Below are 15,638 nucleotides of genomic sequence, written 5' to 3'. Positions count from 1 at the left end.
CATAGGTTTTAAGATTCTTACTAGTCAGATATATTCTTGGGCGGTGAATAGGGGGTGTTGAGTCCAGTTCACTGAGCAAGGAGTAGGTCTTGTCTATTACATATTGGGTTTATGGAACGGTATCTGAGCTAATTTGAAACCCTTGATTTATGCATCACCCCACCTCACCTTTCCCGTTAAGCAGCCATAGTGTGTTTTCTAAACGTGTGACTCTGTTCTATTTTGTAATGCAGTTCAAGGGTAGCGGTTTTTACATTCCCTCTATAAGTGATATCTTATGATAAGTGTCTTTTGTTGTGTGATTTATTTCACTTAGAATCGTCATACCTAAATCCACTCATCATGCTGCTACTAGCCTTATGACATTGATTTCATGGCTGAGTGATATTCCATTGTACATAAGGACCACAACTTCTTTATCCATTCTTCTCTTTCCTCGGATATTTAAGGTGTAATGAAGTGGAGGTTTTTGTCAACAGAGTAGCCCAAAATTTGGGGTGCCTGTGTCTTGCTGATTTTTAGTTTTCCCAATTTATACGCCCATGAGTGGAAGTGCCCAAGCTCTCTAAGCTGAGTTTTTTAGATGTTTCAGGACACACCGTACACTTCTCCAGAGTGGCTGTTGGCAATTTACGTCCCGCCCATCAGCGTAGCAAGGCTCCCATTTCTCCATGGCCTGTCCTGCATTTCTGGTTTTGACACTTTATTCAGCATGGCCCTTTTGACCAATGGGAAGCGAGACTTCTTTGTAGCGCTGATTTGCCTTTCCAGGTTGCTTGGTTGGCCAAAAAGGGCGTATGCGATTTTTCCTGAATATATTCAGGAAAAAACGCATACGCCCTTTTTGGCCAAGTGCATCACTGTCGAGGTTTTGCCGCTTTTCCTGTGCTTTAAAGGCGATTCGAATGTACCTCCTGAAATCTGTTTCCTGCAATTCTGCCTTGCTTTCAAATCCTCTTCGTTGCCTTCCCTCAATATATTTGTGGACGAGAGTTATCATTTCTAAGTCTGCAGGTTTGTGAATTGCAGTGCCCCTGAGCTCCATTATTCAACTCGCTTTCTTGGGAGCTGGCCGCAAAAGCGCAGGATTGCTTCAGGCCGTATTCTGGTTCCTGGCGGAAGGCTGAGCCTGTGGTTAATTCTTCTTCCTGATGGGAAAACAGAGTGACGTGTGCCTGTCCCAACACCTAGAGCTAGTCTCTCATTGGTTGCCCCTCTTCCCGTTCATCCTCAGGACAAATTGCAACCTGTACGGAACAGGAGGATAAAGGTGCTGATTCTCCAAGGAGAGAGATTGCTAGTAAAGCGGCTGGAATGGCGAACCGGAGCACAAGCAGATGAGAAATGAGGTGCGTTTTAGAAACCTTTCCCCATCACACAGTGTGCCATCTTCGGGGTTTCTCATGCATGTTTTCAATGTAGGACGATGCCCTTGAACCTGGAGATTTGGGACCCATGGGATGGGTACCACGCCGTATTAATTTAAAGGGTCTGCGTTAGCTCACCCAACCTCACCAAACCTCTCAGCCCCAAGAGTGTCCACCCATATGTCTCAATCAGCTGTGGGTCTAGATATGGTCAATCCAGGTGGCATCACAGCCCCTGAACGAATTTTGTAAGAATTCCTCTCTCTTTCACTGTCTTTGTTTCACGGGTTTTGAAAAGTAATTGATTTTTATAATGGGGTTTGGCTGCTTTCCACTGCTGTGTTTATGCCGCTTTACACCCACTTGACTCACTTACAGAGTGATATCAATACATAGGTTTGAAGATTCTTACTAGTCAGATATATTCTTGGGCGGTGAATAGGGGGTGTTGAGTCCAGTTCACTGAGCAAGGAGTAGGTCTTGTCTATTACATATTGGGTTTATGGAACGATATCTGAGCTAATTTGAAACCCTTGTTTTATGCATCACCCCACCTCACCTTTCCCGTTAAGCAGCCATAGTGTGTTTTCTAAACGTGTGACTCTGTTCTGTTTTGTAATTCAGTTCAAGGGTAGCGGTTTTTACATTCCCTCTATAAGTGATATCTCATGATAAGTGTCTTTTTCTGTGTGACTTATTTCACTTAGAATCGTCATAGCTAAATCCACTCATCATGCTGCTACTAGCCTTATGACATTGATTTCATGGCTGAGTGATATTCCATTGTACATAAGGACCACAACTTCTTTATCCATTCTTCTCTTTCCTCGGATATTTAAGGTGTAATGAAGTGGAGGTTTTTGTCAACAGAGTAGCCCAAAATTTGGGGTGCCTGTGTCTTGCTGATTTTTAGTTTTCCCAATTTATACGCCCATGAGTGGAAGTGCCCAAGCTCTCTAAGCTGAGTTTTTTAGATGTTTCAGGACACACCGTACACTTCTCCAGAGTGGCTGTTGGCAATTTACATCCCGCCCATCAGTGTAGCAAGGCTCCCATTTCTCCATGGCCTGTCCTGCATTTCTGGTTTTGACACTTTTTTCAGCATGGCCCTTTTGACCGATGGGAAGCGAGACTTCTTTGTAGCGCTGATTTGCCTTTCCAGGTTGCTTGGTTGGCCAAAAAGGGCGTATGCGTTTTTTCCTGAATATATTCAGGAAAAAACGCATACGCCCTTTTTGGCCAAGGGCATCATTGTCGAGGTTTTGATGCTTTTCCTGTGCTTTAAAGGCGATTCGAATCTACCTCCTGAAATCTGTTTCCTGCAATTCTGCCTTGCTTTCAAATCCTCTTCGTTGCCTTCCCTCAATATATTTGTGGACGAGAGTTATCATTTGTAAGTCTGCAGGTTTGTGAATTGCAGTGCCCCTGAGCTCCATTATTCAACTCGCTTTCTTGGGAGCTGGCCGCAAAAGCGTAGGATTGCTTCAGGCCGTATTCTGGTTCCTGGCGGCAGGCTGAGCCTGTGGTTAATTCTTCTTCCTGATGGGAAAACAGAGTGACCTGTGCCTGTCCCAACACCTAGAGCTAGTCTCTCATTGGTTGCCCCTCTTCCCGTTCATCCTCAGGACAAATTGCAACCTGTACGGAACAGGAGGATAAAGGTGCTGATTCTCCAAGGAGAGAGATTGCTAGTAAAGCGGCTGGAATGGCGAGCCGGAGCACAAGGAGATGAGAAATGAGGTGCGTTTTAGAAACCTTTCCCCATCACACGGTGTGCCATCTTCGGGGTTTCTCATGCATGTTTTCAATGTAGGACGATGCCCTTGAACCTGGAGATTTGGGACCCATGGGATGGGTACCACGCCGTATTAATTTAAAGGGTCTGCGTTAGCTCACCCAACCTCACCAAACCTCTCAGCCCCAAGAGTGTCCACCCATATGTCTCAATCAGCTGTGGGTCTAGATATGGTCAATCCAGGTGGCATCACAGCCCCTGAACGAATTTTGTAAGAATTTCTCTCTCTTTCACTGTCTTTGTTTCACGGGTTTTGAAAAGTAATTGATTTTTATAATGGGGTTTAGCTGCTTTTCACTGCTGTGTTTATGCCGCTTTACACCCACTTGACTCACTTACAGAGAGATATCAATACATAGGTTTTAAGATTCTTACTAGTCAGATATATTCTTGGGCGGTGAATAGGGGGTGTTGAGTCCAGTTCACTGAGCAAGGAGTAGGTCTTGTCTATTACATATTGGGTTCATGGAACGGTATCTGAGCTAATTTGAAACCCTTGTTTTATTCATCACCCCACCTCACCTTTCCCGTTAAGCAGCCATAGTGTGTTTTCTAAATGTGTGACTCCGTTCTGTTTTGTAATTCAGTTCAAGGGTAGCGGTTTTTACATTCCCTCTATAAGTGATATCTCATGATAAGTGTCTTTTTCTGTGGGACTTATTTCACTTAGAATCGTCATACCTAAATCCACTCATCATGCTGCTACTAGCCTTATGACATTGATTTCATGGCTGAGTGATATTCCATTGTACATAAGGACCACAACTTCTTTATCCATTCTTCTCTTTCCTCGGATATTTAAGGTGTAACGAAGTGGAGGTTCTTGTCAACAGAGTAGCCCAAAACTTTGGGGTGCCTGTGTCTTGCTGATTTTTAGTTTTCCCAATTTATACGCCCATGAGTGGAAGTGCCCAAGCTCTCTAAGCTGAGTTTTTTAGATGTTTCAGGACACACCGTACACTTCTCCAGAGTGGCTGTTGGCAATTTACGTCCCGCCCTTCAGCGTAGCAAGGCTCCCATTTCTCCATGGCCTGTCCTGCATTTCTGGTTTTGACCCTTTATTCAGCATGACCCTTTTGACCGATGGGAAGCGAGACTTCTTTGTAGCGCTGATTTGCCTTTCCAGGTTGCTTGGTTGGCCAAAAAGGGCGTATGCGTTTTTTCCTGAATATATTCAGGAAAAAACGCATACGCCCTTTTTGGCCAAGGGCATCATTGTCGAGGTTTTGCCGCTTTTCCTGTGCTTTAAAGGCGATTCGAATCTACCTCCTGAAATCTGTTTCCTGCAATTCTGCCTTGCTTTCAAATCCTCTTCGTTGCCTTCCCTCAATATATTTGTGGACGAGAGTTATCATTTGTAAGTCTGCAGGTTTGTGAATTGCAGTGCCCCTGAGCTCCATTATTCAACTCGCTTTCTTGGGAGCTGGCCGCAAAAGCGCAGGATTGCTTCAGGCCGTATTCTGGTTCCTGGCGGCAGGCTGAGCCTGTGGTTAATTCTTCTTCCTGATGGGAAAACAGAGTGACCTGTGCCTGTCCCAACACCTAGAGCTAGTCTCTCATTGGTTGCCCCTCTTCCCGTTCATCCTCAGGACAAATTGCAACCTGTACGGAACAGGAGGATAAAGGTGCTGATTCTCCAAGGAGAGAGATTGCTAGTAAAGCGGCTGGAATGGCGAACCGGAGCACAAGCAGATGAGAAATGAGGTGCGTTTTAGAAACCTTTCCCCATCACACGGTGTGCCATCTTCGGGGTTTCTCATGCATGTTTTCAATGTAGGACGATGCCCTTGAACCTGGAGATTTGGGACCCATGGGATGGGTACCACGCCGTATTAATTTAAAGGGTCTGCGTTAGCTCACCCAACCTCACCAAACCTCTCAGCCCCAAGAGTGTCCACCCATATGTCTCAATCAGCTGTGGGTCTAGATATGGTCAATCCAGGTGGCATCACAGCCCCTGAACGAATTTTGTAAGAATTCCTCTCTCTTTCACTGTCTTTGTTTCACGGGTTTTGAAAAGTAATTGATTTTTATAATGGGGTTTGGCTGCTTTCCACTGCTGTGTTTATGCCGCTTTACACCCACTTGACTCACTTACAGAGTGATATCAATACATAGGTTTGAAGATTCTTACTAGTCAGATATATTCTTGGGCGGTGAATAGGGGGTGTTGAGTCCAGTTCACTGAGCAAGGAGTAGGTCTTGTCTATTACATATTGGGTTTATGGAACGATATCTGAGCTAATTTGAAACCCTTGTTTTATGCATCACCCCACCTCACCTTTCCCGTTAAGCAGCCATAGTGTGTTTTCTAAACGTGTGACTCTGTTCTGTTTTGTAATTCAGTTCAAGGGTAGCGGTTTTTACATTCCCTCTATAAGTGATATCTCATGATAAGTGTCTTTTTCTGTGGGACTTATTTCACTTAGAATCGTCATAGCTAAATCCACTCATCATGCTGCTACTAGCCTTATGACATTGATTTCATGGCTGAGTGATATTCCATTGTATATAAGGACCACATCTTCTTTATCCATTCTTCTCTTTCCTGGGATATTTAAGGTGTAACGAAGTGGAGGTTCTTGTCAACAGAGTAGCCCAAAACTTTGGGGTGCCTGTGTCTTGCTGATTTTTAGTTTTCCCAATTTATACGCCCATGAGTGGAAGTGCCCTATGCTCTCTAAGCTGAGTTTTTTAGATGTTTCAGGACACACCGTACACTTCTCCAGAGTGGCTGTTGGCAATTTACATCCCGCCCATCAGTGTAGCAAGGCTCCCATTTCTCCATGGCCTGTCCTGCATTTCTGGTTTTGACACTTTATTCAGCATGGCCCTTTTGACCGATGGGAAGCGAGACTTCTTTGTAGCGCTGATTTGCCTTTCCAGGTTGCTTGGTTGGCCAAAAAGGGCGTATGCGTTTTTTCCTGAATATATTCAGGAAAAAACGCATACGCCCTTTTTGGCCAAGGGCATCACTGTCGAGGTTTTGCCGCTTTTCCTGTGCTTTAAAGGCGATTCGAATCTACCTCCTGAAATCTGTTTCCTGCAATTCTGCCTTGCTTTCAAATCCTCTTCGTTGCCTTCCCTCAATATATTTGTGGACGAGAGTTATCATTTCTAAGTCTGCAGGTTTGTGAATTGCAGTGCCCCTGAGCTCCATTATTCAACTCGCTTTCTTGGGAGCTGGCCGCAAAAGCGCAGGATTGCTTCAGGCCGTATTCTGGTTCCTGGCGGCAGGCTGAGCCTGTGGTTAATTCTTCTTCCTGATGGGAAAACAGAGTGACCTGTGCCTGTCCCAACACCTAGAGCTAGTCTCTCATTGGTTGCCCCTCTTCCCGTTCATCCTCAGGACAAATTGCAACCTGTACGGAACAGGAGGATAAAGGTGCTGATTCTCCAAGGAGAGAGATTGCTAGTAAAGCGGCTGGAATGGCGAGCCGGAGCACAAGGAGATGAGAAATGAGGTGCGTTTTAGAAACCTTTCCCGATCACACGGTGTGCCATCTTCGGGGTTTCTCATGCATGTTTTCAATGTAGGACGATGCCCTTGAACCTGGAGATTTGGGACCCATGGGATGGGTACCACGCCGTATTAATTTAAAGGGTCTGCGTTAGCTCACCCAACCTCACCAAACCTCTCAGCCCCAAGAGTGTCCACCCATATGTCTCAATCAGCTGTGGGTCTAGATATGGTCAATCCAGGTGGCATCACAGCCCCTGAACGAATTTTGTAAGAATTTCTCTCTCTTTCACTGTCTTTGTTTCACGGGTTTTGAAAAGTAATTGATTTTTATAATGGGGTTTGGCTGCTTTTCACTGCTGTGTTTATGCCGCTTTACACCCACTTGACTCACTTACAGAGAGATATCAATACATAGGTTTGAAGATTCTTACTAGTCTGATATATTCCTGGGCGGTGAATAGGGGGTGTTGAGTCCAGTTCACTGAGCAAGGAGTAGGTCTTGTCTATTACATATTGGGTTTATGGAACGATATCTGAGCTAATTTGAAACCCTTGTTTTATGCATCACCCCACCTCACCTTTCCCGTTAAGCAGCCATAGTCTGTTTTCTAAACGTGTGATTCTGTTCTGTTTTGTAATTCAGTTCAAGGGTAGCGGTTTTTACATTCCCTCTATAAGTGATATCTCATGATAAGTGTCTTTTTCTGTGGGACTTATTTCACTTAGAATCGTCATAGCTAAATCCACTCATCATGCTGCTACTAGCCTTATGACATTGATTTCATGGCTGAGTGATATTCCATTGTATATAAGGACCACATCTTCTTTATCCATTCTTCTCTTTCCTGGGATATTTAAGGTGTAACGAAGTGGAGGTTCTTGTCAACAGAGTAGCCCAAAACTTTGGGGTGCCTGTGTCTTGCTGATTTTTAGTTTTCCCAATTTATACACCCATGAGTGGAAGTGCCCTATGCTCTCTAAGCTGAGTTTTTTAGATGTTTCAGGACACACCGTACACTTCTCCAGAGTGGCTGTTGGCAATTTACATCCCGCCCATCAGTGTAGCAAGGCTCCCATTTCTCCATGGCCTGTCCTGCATTTCTGGTTTTGACACTTTTTTCAGCATGGCCCTTTTGACCGATGGGAAGCGAGACTTCTTTGTAGCGCTGATTTGCCTTTCCAGGTTGCTTGGTTGGCCAAAAAGGGCGTATGCGTTTTTTCCTGAATATATTCAGGAAAAAACGCATACGCCCTTTTTGGCCAAGGGCATCATTGTCGAGGTTTTGATGCTTTTCCTGTGCTTTAAAGGCGATTCGAATCTACCTCCTGAAATCTGTTTCCTGCAATTCTGCCTTGCTTTCAAATCCTCTTCGTTGCCTTCCCTCAATATATTTGTGGACGAGAGTTATCATTTCTAAGTCTGCAGGTTTGTGAATTGCAGTGCCCCTGAGCTCCATTATTCAACTCGCTTTCTTGGGAGCTGGCCGCAAAAGCGCAGGATTGCTTCAGGCCGTATTCTGGTTCCTGGCGGAAGGCTGAGCCTGTGGTTAATTCTTCTTCCTGATGGGAAAACAGAGTGACGTGTGCCTGTCCCAACACCTAGAGCTAGTCTCTCATTGGTTGCCCCTCTTCCCGTTCATCCTCAGGACAAATTGCAACCTGTACGGAACAGGAGGATAAAGGTGCTGATTCTCCAAGGAGAGAGATTGCTAGTAAAGCGGCTGGAATGGCGAACCGGAGCACAAGGAGATGAGAAATGAGGTGCGTTTTAGAAACCTTTCCCCATCACACGGTGTGCCATCTTCGGGGTTTCTCATGCATGTTTTCAATGTAGGACGATGCCCTTGAACCTGGAGATTTGGGACCCATGGGATGGGTACCACGCCGTATTAATTTAAAGGGTCTGCGTTAGCTCACCCAACCTCACCAAACCTCTCAGCCCCAAGAGTGTCCACCCATATGTCTCAATCAGCTGTGGGTCTAGATATGGTCAATCCAGGTGGCATCACAGCCCCTGAACGAATTTTGTAAGAATTCCTCTCTCTTTCACTGTCTTTGTTTCACGGGTTTTGAAAAGTAATTGATTTTTATAATGGGGTTTGGCTGCTTTCCACTGCTGTGTTTATGCCGCTTTACACCCACTTGACTCACTTACAGAGTGATATCAATACATAGGTTTGAAGATTCTTACTAGTCAGATACATTCTTGGGCGGTGAATAGGGGGTGTTGAGTCCAGTTCACTGAGCAAGGAGTAGGTCTTGTCTATTACATATTGGGTTTATGGAACGATATCTGAGCTAATTTGAAACCCTTGTTTTATGCATCACCCCACCTCACCTTTCCCGTTAAGCAGCCATAGTGTGTTTTCTAAACGTGTGACTCTGTTCTGTTTTGTAATTCAGTTCAAGGGTAGCGGTTTTTACATTCCCTCTATAAGTGATATCTCATGAGAAGTGTCTTTTTCTGTGGGACTTATTTCACTTAGAATCGTCATAGCTAAATCCACTCATCATGCTGCTACTAGCCTTATGACATTGATTTCATGGCTGAGTGATATTCCATTGTATATAAGGACCACATCTTCTTTATCCATTCTTCTCTTTCCTGGGATATTTAAGGTGTAACGAAGTGGAGGTTCTTGTCAACAGAGTAGCCCAAAACTTTGGGGTGCCTGTGTCTTGCTGATTTTTAGTTTTCCCAATTTATACGCCCATGAGTGGAAGTGCCCTATGCTCTCTAAGCTGAGTTTTTTAGATGTTTCAGGACACACCGTACACTTCTCCAGAGTGGCTGTTGGCAATTTACATCCCGCCCATCAGTGTAGCAAGGCTCCCATTTCTCCATGGCCTGTCCTGCATTTCTGGTTTTGACACTTTATTCAGCATGGCCCTTTTGACCGATGGGAAGCGAGACTTCTTTGTAGCGCTGATTTGCCTTTCCAGGTTGCTTGGTTGGCCAAAAAGGGCGTATGCGTTTTTTCCTGAATATATTCAGGAAAAAACGCATACGCCCTTTTTGGCCAAGGGCATCACTGTCGAGGTTTTGCCGCTTTTCCTGTGCTTTAAAGGCGATTCGAATCTACCTCCTGAAATCTGTTTCCTGCAATTCTGCCTTGCTTTCAAATCCTCTTCGTTGCCTTCCCTCAATATATTTGTGGACGAGAGTTATCATTTCTAAGTCTGCAGGTTTGTGAATTGCAGTGCCCCTGAGCTCCATTATTCAACTCGCTTTCTTGGGAGCTGGCCGCAAAAGCGCAGGATTGCTTCAGGCCGTATTCTGGTTCCTGGCGGCAGGCTGAGCCTGTGGTTAATTCTTCTTCCTGATGGGAAAACAGAGTGACCTGTGCCTGTCCCAACACCTAGAGCTAGTCTCTCATTGGTTGCCCCTCTTCCCGTTCATCCTCAGGACAAATTGCAACCTGTACGGAACAGGAGGATAAAGGTGCTGATTCTCCAAGGAGAGAGATTGCTAGTAAAGCGGCTGGAATGGCGAGCCGGAGCACAAGGAGATGAGAAATGAGGTGCGTTTTAGAAACCTTTCCCGATCACACGGTGTGCCATCTTCGGGGTTTCTCATGCATGTTTTCAATGTAGGACGATGCCCTTGAACCTGGAGATTTGGGACCCATGGGATGGGTACCACGCCGTATTAATTTAAAGGGTCTGCGTTAGCTCACCCAACCTCACCAAACCTCTCAGCCCCAAGAGTGTCCACCCATATGTCTCAATCAGCTGTGGGTCTAGATATGGTCAATCCAGGTGGCATCACAGCCCCTGAACGAATTTTGTAAGAATTCCTCTCTCTTTCACTGTCTTTGTTTCACGGGTTTTGAAAAGTAATTGATTTTTATAATGGGGTTTGGCTGCTTTTCACTGCTGTGTTTATGCCGCTTTACACCCACTTGACTCACTTACAGAGAGATATCAATACATAGGTTTGAAGATTCTTACTAGTCTGATATATTCCTGGGCGGTGAATAGGGGGTGTTGAGTCCAGTTCACTGAGCAAGGAGTAGGTCTTGTCTATTACATATTGGGTTTATGGAACGATATCTGAGCTAATTTGAAACCCTTGTTTTATGCATCACCCCACCTCACCTTTCCCGTTAAGCAGCCATAGTCTGTTTTCTAAACGTGTGATTCTGTTCTGTTTTGTAATTCAGTTCAAGGGTAGCGGTTTTTACATTCCCTCTATAAGTGATATCTCATGATAAGTGTCTTTTTCTGTATGACTTATTTCACTTAGAATCGTCATAGCTAAATCCACTCATCATGCTGCTACTAGCCTTATAACATTGATTTCATGGCTGAGTGATATTCCATTGTATATAAGGACCACATCTTCTTTATCCATTCTTCTCTTTCCTGGGATATTTAAGGTGTAACGAAGTGGAGGTTCTTGTCAACAGAGTAGCCCAAAACTTTGGGGTGCCTGTGTCTTGCTGATTTTTAGTTTTCCCAATTTATACGCCCATGAGTGGAAGTGCCCTATGCTCTCTAAGCTGAGTTTTTTAGATGTTTCAGGACAAACCGTACACTTCTCCAGAGTGGCTGTTGGCAATTTACATCCCGCCCATCAGTGTAGCAAGGCTCCCATTTCTCCATGGCCTGTCCTGCATTTCTGGTTTTGACACTTTTTTCAGCATGGCCCTTTTGACCGATGGGAAGCGAGACTTCTTTGTAGCGCTGATTTGCCTTTCCAGGTTGCTTGGTTGGCCAAAAAGGGCGTATGCGTTTTTTCCTGAATATATTCAGGAAAAAACGCATACGCCCTTTTTGGCCAAGGGCATCATTGTCGAGGTTTTGCCGCTTTTCCTGTGCTTTAAAGGCGATTCGAATCTACCTCCTGAAATCTGTTTCCTGCAATTCTGCCTTGCTTTCAAATCCTCTTCGTTGCCTTCCCTCAATATATTTGTGGACGAGAGTTATCATTTGTAAGTCTGCAGGTTTGTGAATTGCAGTGCCCCTGAGCTCCATTCTTCAACTCGCTTTCTTGGGAGCTGGCCGCAAAAGCGCAGGATTGCTTCAGGCCGTATTCTGGTTCCTGGCGGCAGGCTGAGCCTGTGGTTAATTCTTCTTCCTGATGGGAAAACAGAGTGACCTGTGCCTGTCCCAACACCTAGAGCTAGTCTCTCATTGGTTGCCCCTCTTCCCGTTCATCCTCAGGACAAATTGCAACCTGTACGGAACAGGAGGATAAAGGTGCTGATTCTCCAAGGAGAGAGATTGCTAGTAAAGCGGCTGGAATGGCGAGCCGGAGCACAAGGAGATGAGAAATGAGGTGCGTTTTAGAAACCTTTCCCGATCACACGGTGTGCCATCTTCGGGGTTTCTCATGCATGTTTTCAATGTAGGACGATGCCCTTGAACCTGGAGATTTGGGACCCATGGGATGGGTACCACGCCGTATTAATTTAAAGGGTCTGCGTTAGCTCACCCAACCTCACCAAACCTCTCAGCCCCAAGAGTGTCCACCCATATGTCTCAATCAGCTGTGGGTCTAGATATGGTCAATCCAGGTGGCATCACAGCCCCTGAACGAATTTTGTAAGAATTTCTCTCTCTTTCACTGTCTTTGTTTCACGGGTTTTGAAAAGTAATTGATTTTTATAATGGGGTTTAGCTGCTTTTCACTGCTGTGTTTATGCCGCTTTACACCCACTTGACTCACTTACAGAGAGATATCAATACATAGGTTTTAAGATTCTTACTAGTCAGATATATTCTTGGGCGGTGAATAGGGGGTGTTGAGTCCAGTTCACTGAGCAAGGAGTAGGTCTTGTCTATTACATATTGGGTTCATGGAACGGTATCTGAGCTAATTTGAAACCCTTGTTTTATTCATCACCCCACCTCACCTTTCCCGTTAAGCAGCCATAGTGTGTTTTCTAAATGTGTGACTCCGTTCTGTTTTGTAATTCAGTTCAAGGGTAGCGGTTTTTACATTCCCTCTATAAGTGATATCTCATGATAAGTGTCTTTTTCTGTGGGACTTATTTCACTTAGAATCGTCATACCTAAATCCACTCATCATGCTGCTACTAGCCTTATGACATTGATTTCATGGCTGAGTGATATTCCATTGTACATAAGGACCACAACTTCTTTATCCATTCTTCTCTTTCCTCGGATATTTAAGGTGTAACGAAGTGGAGGTTCTTGTCAACAGAGTAGCCCAAAACTTTGGGGTGCCTGTGTCTTGCTGATTTTTAGTTTTCCCAATTTATACGCCCATGAGTGGAAGTGCCCAAGCTCTCTAAGCTGAGTTTTTTAGATGTTTCAGGACACACCGTACACTTCTCCAGAGTGGCTGTTGGCAATTTACGTCCCGCCCTTCAGCGTAGCAAGGCTCCCATTTCTCCATGGCCTGTCCTGCATTTCTGGTTTTGACCCTTTATTCAGCATGACCCTTTTGACCGATGGGAAGCGAGACTTCTTTGTAGCGCTGATTTGCCTTTCCAGGTTGCTTGGTTGGCCAAAAAGGGCGTATGCGTTTTTTCCTGAATATATTCAGGAAAAAACGCATACGCCCTTTTTGGCCAAGGGCATCATTGTCGAGGTTTTGCCGCTTTTCCTGTGCTTTAAAGGCGATTCGAATCTACCTCCTGAAATCTGTTTCCTGCAATTCTGCCTTGCTTTCAAATCCTCTTCGTTGCCTTCCCTCAATATATTTGTGGACGAGAGTTATCATTTGTAAGTCTGCAGGTTTGTGAATTGCAGTGCCCCTGAGCTCCATTATTCAACTCGCTTTCTTGGGAGCTGGCCGCAAAAGCGCAGGATTGCTTCAGGCCGTATTCTGGTTCCTGGCGGCAGGCTGAGCCTGTGGTTAATTCTTCTTCCTGATGGGAAAACAGAGTGACCTGTGCCTGTCCCAACACCTAGAGCTAGTCTCTCATTGGTTGCCCCTCTTCCCGTTCATCCTCAGGACAAATTGCAACCTGTACGGAACAGGAGGATAAAGGTGCTGATTCTCCAAGGAGAGAGATTGCTAGTAAAGCGGCTGGAATGGCGAACCGGAGCACAAGCAGATGAGAAATGAGGTGCGTTTTAGAAACCTTTCCCCATCACACGGTGTGCCATCTTCGGGGTTTCTCATGCATGTTTTCAATGTAGGACGATGCCCTTGAACCTGGAGATTTGGGACCCATGGGATGGGTACCACGCCGTATTAATTTAAAGGGTCTGCGTTAGCTCACCCAACCTCACCAAACCTCTCAGCCCCAAGAGTGTCCACCCATATGTCTCAATCAGCTGTGGGTCTAGATATGGTCAATCCAGGTGGCATCACAGCCCCTGAACGAATTTTGTAAGAATTCCTCTCTCTTTCACTGTCTTTGTTTCACGGGTTTTGAAAAGTAATTGATTTTTATAATGGGGTTTGGCTGCTTTCCACTGCTGTGTTTATGCCGCTTTACACCCACTTGACTCACTTACAGAGTGATATCAATACATAGGTTTGAAGATTCTTACTAGTCAGATATATTCTTGGGCGGTGAATAGGGGGTGTTGAGTCCAGTTCACTGAGCAAGGAGTAGGTCTTGTCTATTACATATTGGGTTTATGGAACGATATCTGAGCTAATTTGAAACCCTTGTTTTATGCATCACCCCACCTCACCTTTCCCGTTAAGCAGCCATAGTGTGTTTTCTAAACGTGTGACTCTGTTCTGTTTTGTAATTCAGTTCAAGGGTAGCGGTTTTTACATTCCCTCTATAAGTGATATCTCATGATAAGTGTCTTTTTCTGTGTGACTTATTTCACTTAGAATCGTCATAGCTAAATCCACTCATCATGCTGCTACTAGCCTTATGACATTGATTTCATGGCTGAGTGATATTCCATTGTATATAAGGACCACATCTTCTTTATCCATTCTTCTCTTTCCTGGGATATTTAAGGTGTAACGAAGTGGAGGTTCTTGTCAACAGAGTAGCCCAAAACTTTGGGGTGCCTGTGTCTTGCTGATTTTTAGTTTTCCCAATTTATACGCCCATGAGTGGAAGTGCCCTATGCTCTCTAAGCTGAGTTTTTTAGATGTTTCAGGACACACCGTACACTTCTCCAGAGTGGCTGTTGGCAATTTACATCCCGCCCATCAGTGTAGCAAGGCTCCCATTTCTCCATGGCCTGTCCTGCATTTCTGGTTTTGACACTTTATTCAGCATGGCCCTTTTGACCGATGGGAAGCGAGACTTCTTTGTAGCGCTGATTTGCCTTTCCAGGTTGCTTGGTTGGCCAAAAAGGGCGTATGCGTTTTTTCCTGAATATATTCAGGAAAAAACGCATACGCCCTTTTTGGCCAAGGGCATCACTGTCGAGGTTTTGCCGCTTTTCCTGTGCTTTAAAGGCGATTCGAATCTACCTCCTGAAATCTGTTTCCTGCAATTCTGCCTTGCTTTCAAATCCTCTTCGTTGCCTTCCCTCAATATATTTGTGGACGAGAGTTATCATTTGTAAGTCTGCAGGTTTGTGAATTGCAGTGCCCCTGAGCTCCATTATTCAACTCGCTTTCTTGGGAGCTGGCCGCAAAAGCGCAGGATTGCTTCAGGCCGTATTCTGGTTCCTGGCGGCAGGCTGAGCCTGTGGTTAATTCTTCTTCCTGATGGGAAAACAGAGTGACCTGTGCCTGTCCCAACACCTAGAGCTAGTCTCTCATTGGTTGCCCCTCTTCCCGTTCATCCTCAGGACAAATTGCAACCTGTACGGAACAGGAGGATAAAGGTGCTGATTCTCCAAGGAGAGAGATTGCTAGTAAAGCGGCTGGAATGGCGAGCCGGAGCACAAGGAGATGAGAAATGAGGTGCGTTTTAGAAACCTTTCCCGATCACACGGTGTGCCATCTTCGGGGTTTCTCATGCATGTTTTCAATGTAGGACGATGCCCTTGAACCTGGAGATTTGGGACCCATGGGATGGGTACCACGCCGTATTAATTTAAAGGGTCTGCGTTAGCTCACCCAACCTCACCAAACCTCTCAGCCCCAAGAGTGTCCACCCATATGTCTCAATCAGCT

This window comes from Balaenoptera borealis, assembly GCF_965194805.1.
Source record: "Balaenoptera borealis genome assembly, chromosome: 9".
NCBI classification, from domain to species: Eukaryota; Metazoa; Chordata; class Mammalia; order Artiodactyla; family Balaenopteridae; genus Balaenoptera; species Balaenoptera borealis.
This window is presented reverse-complemented; position numbering follows the sequence as displayed.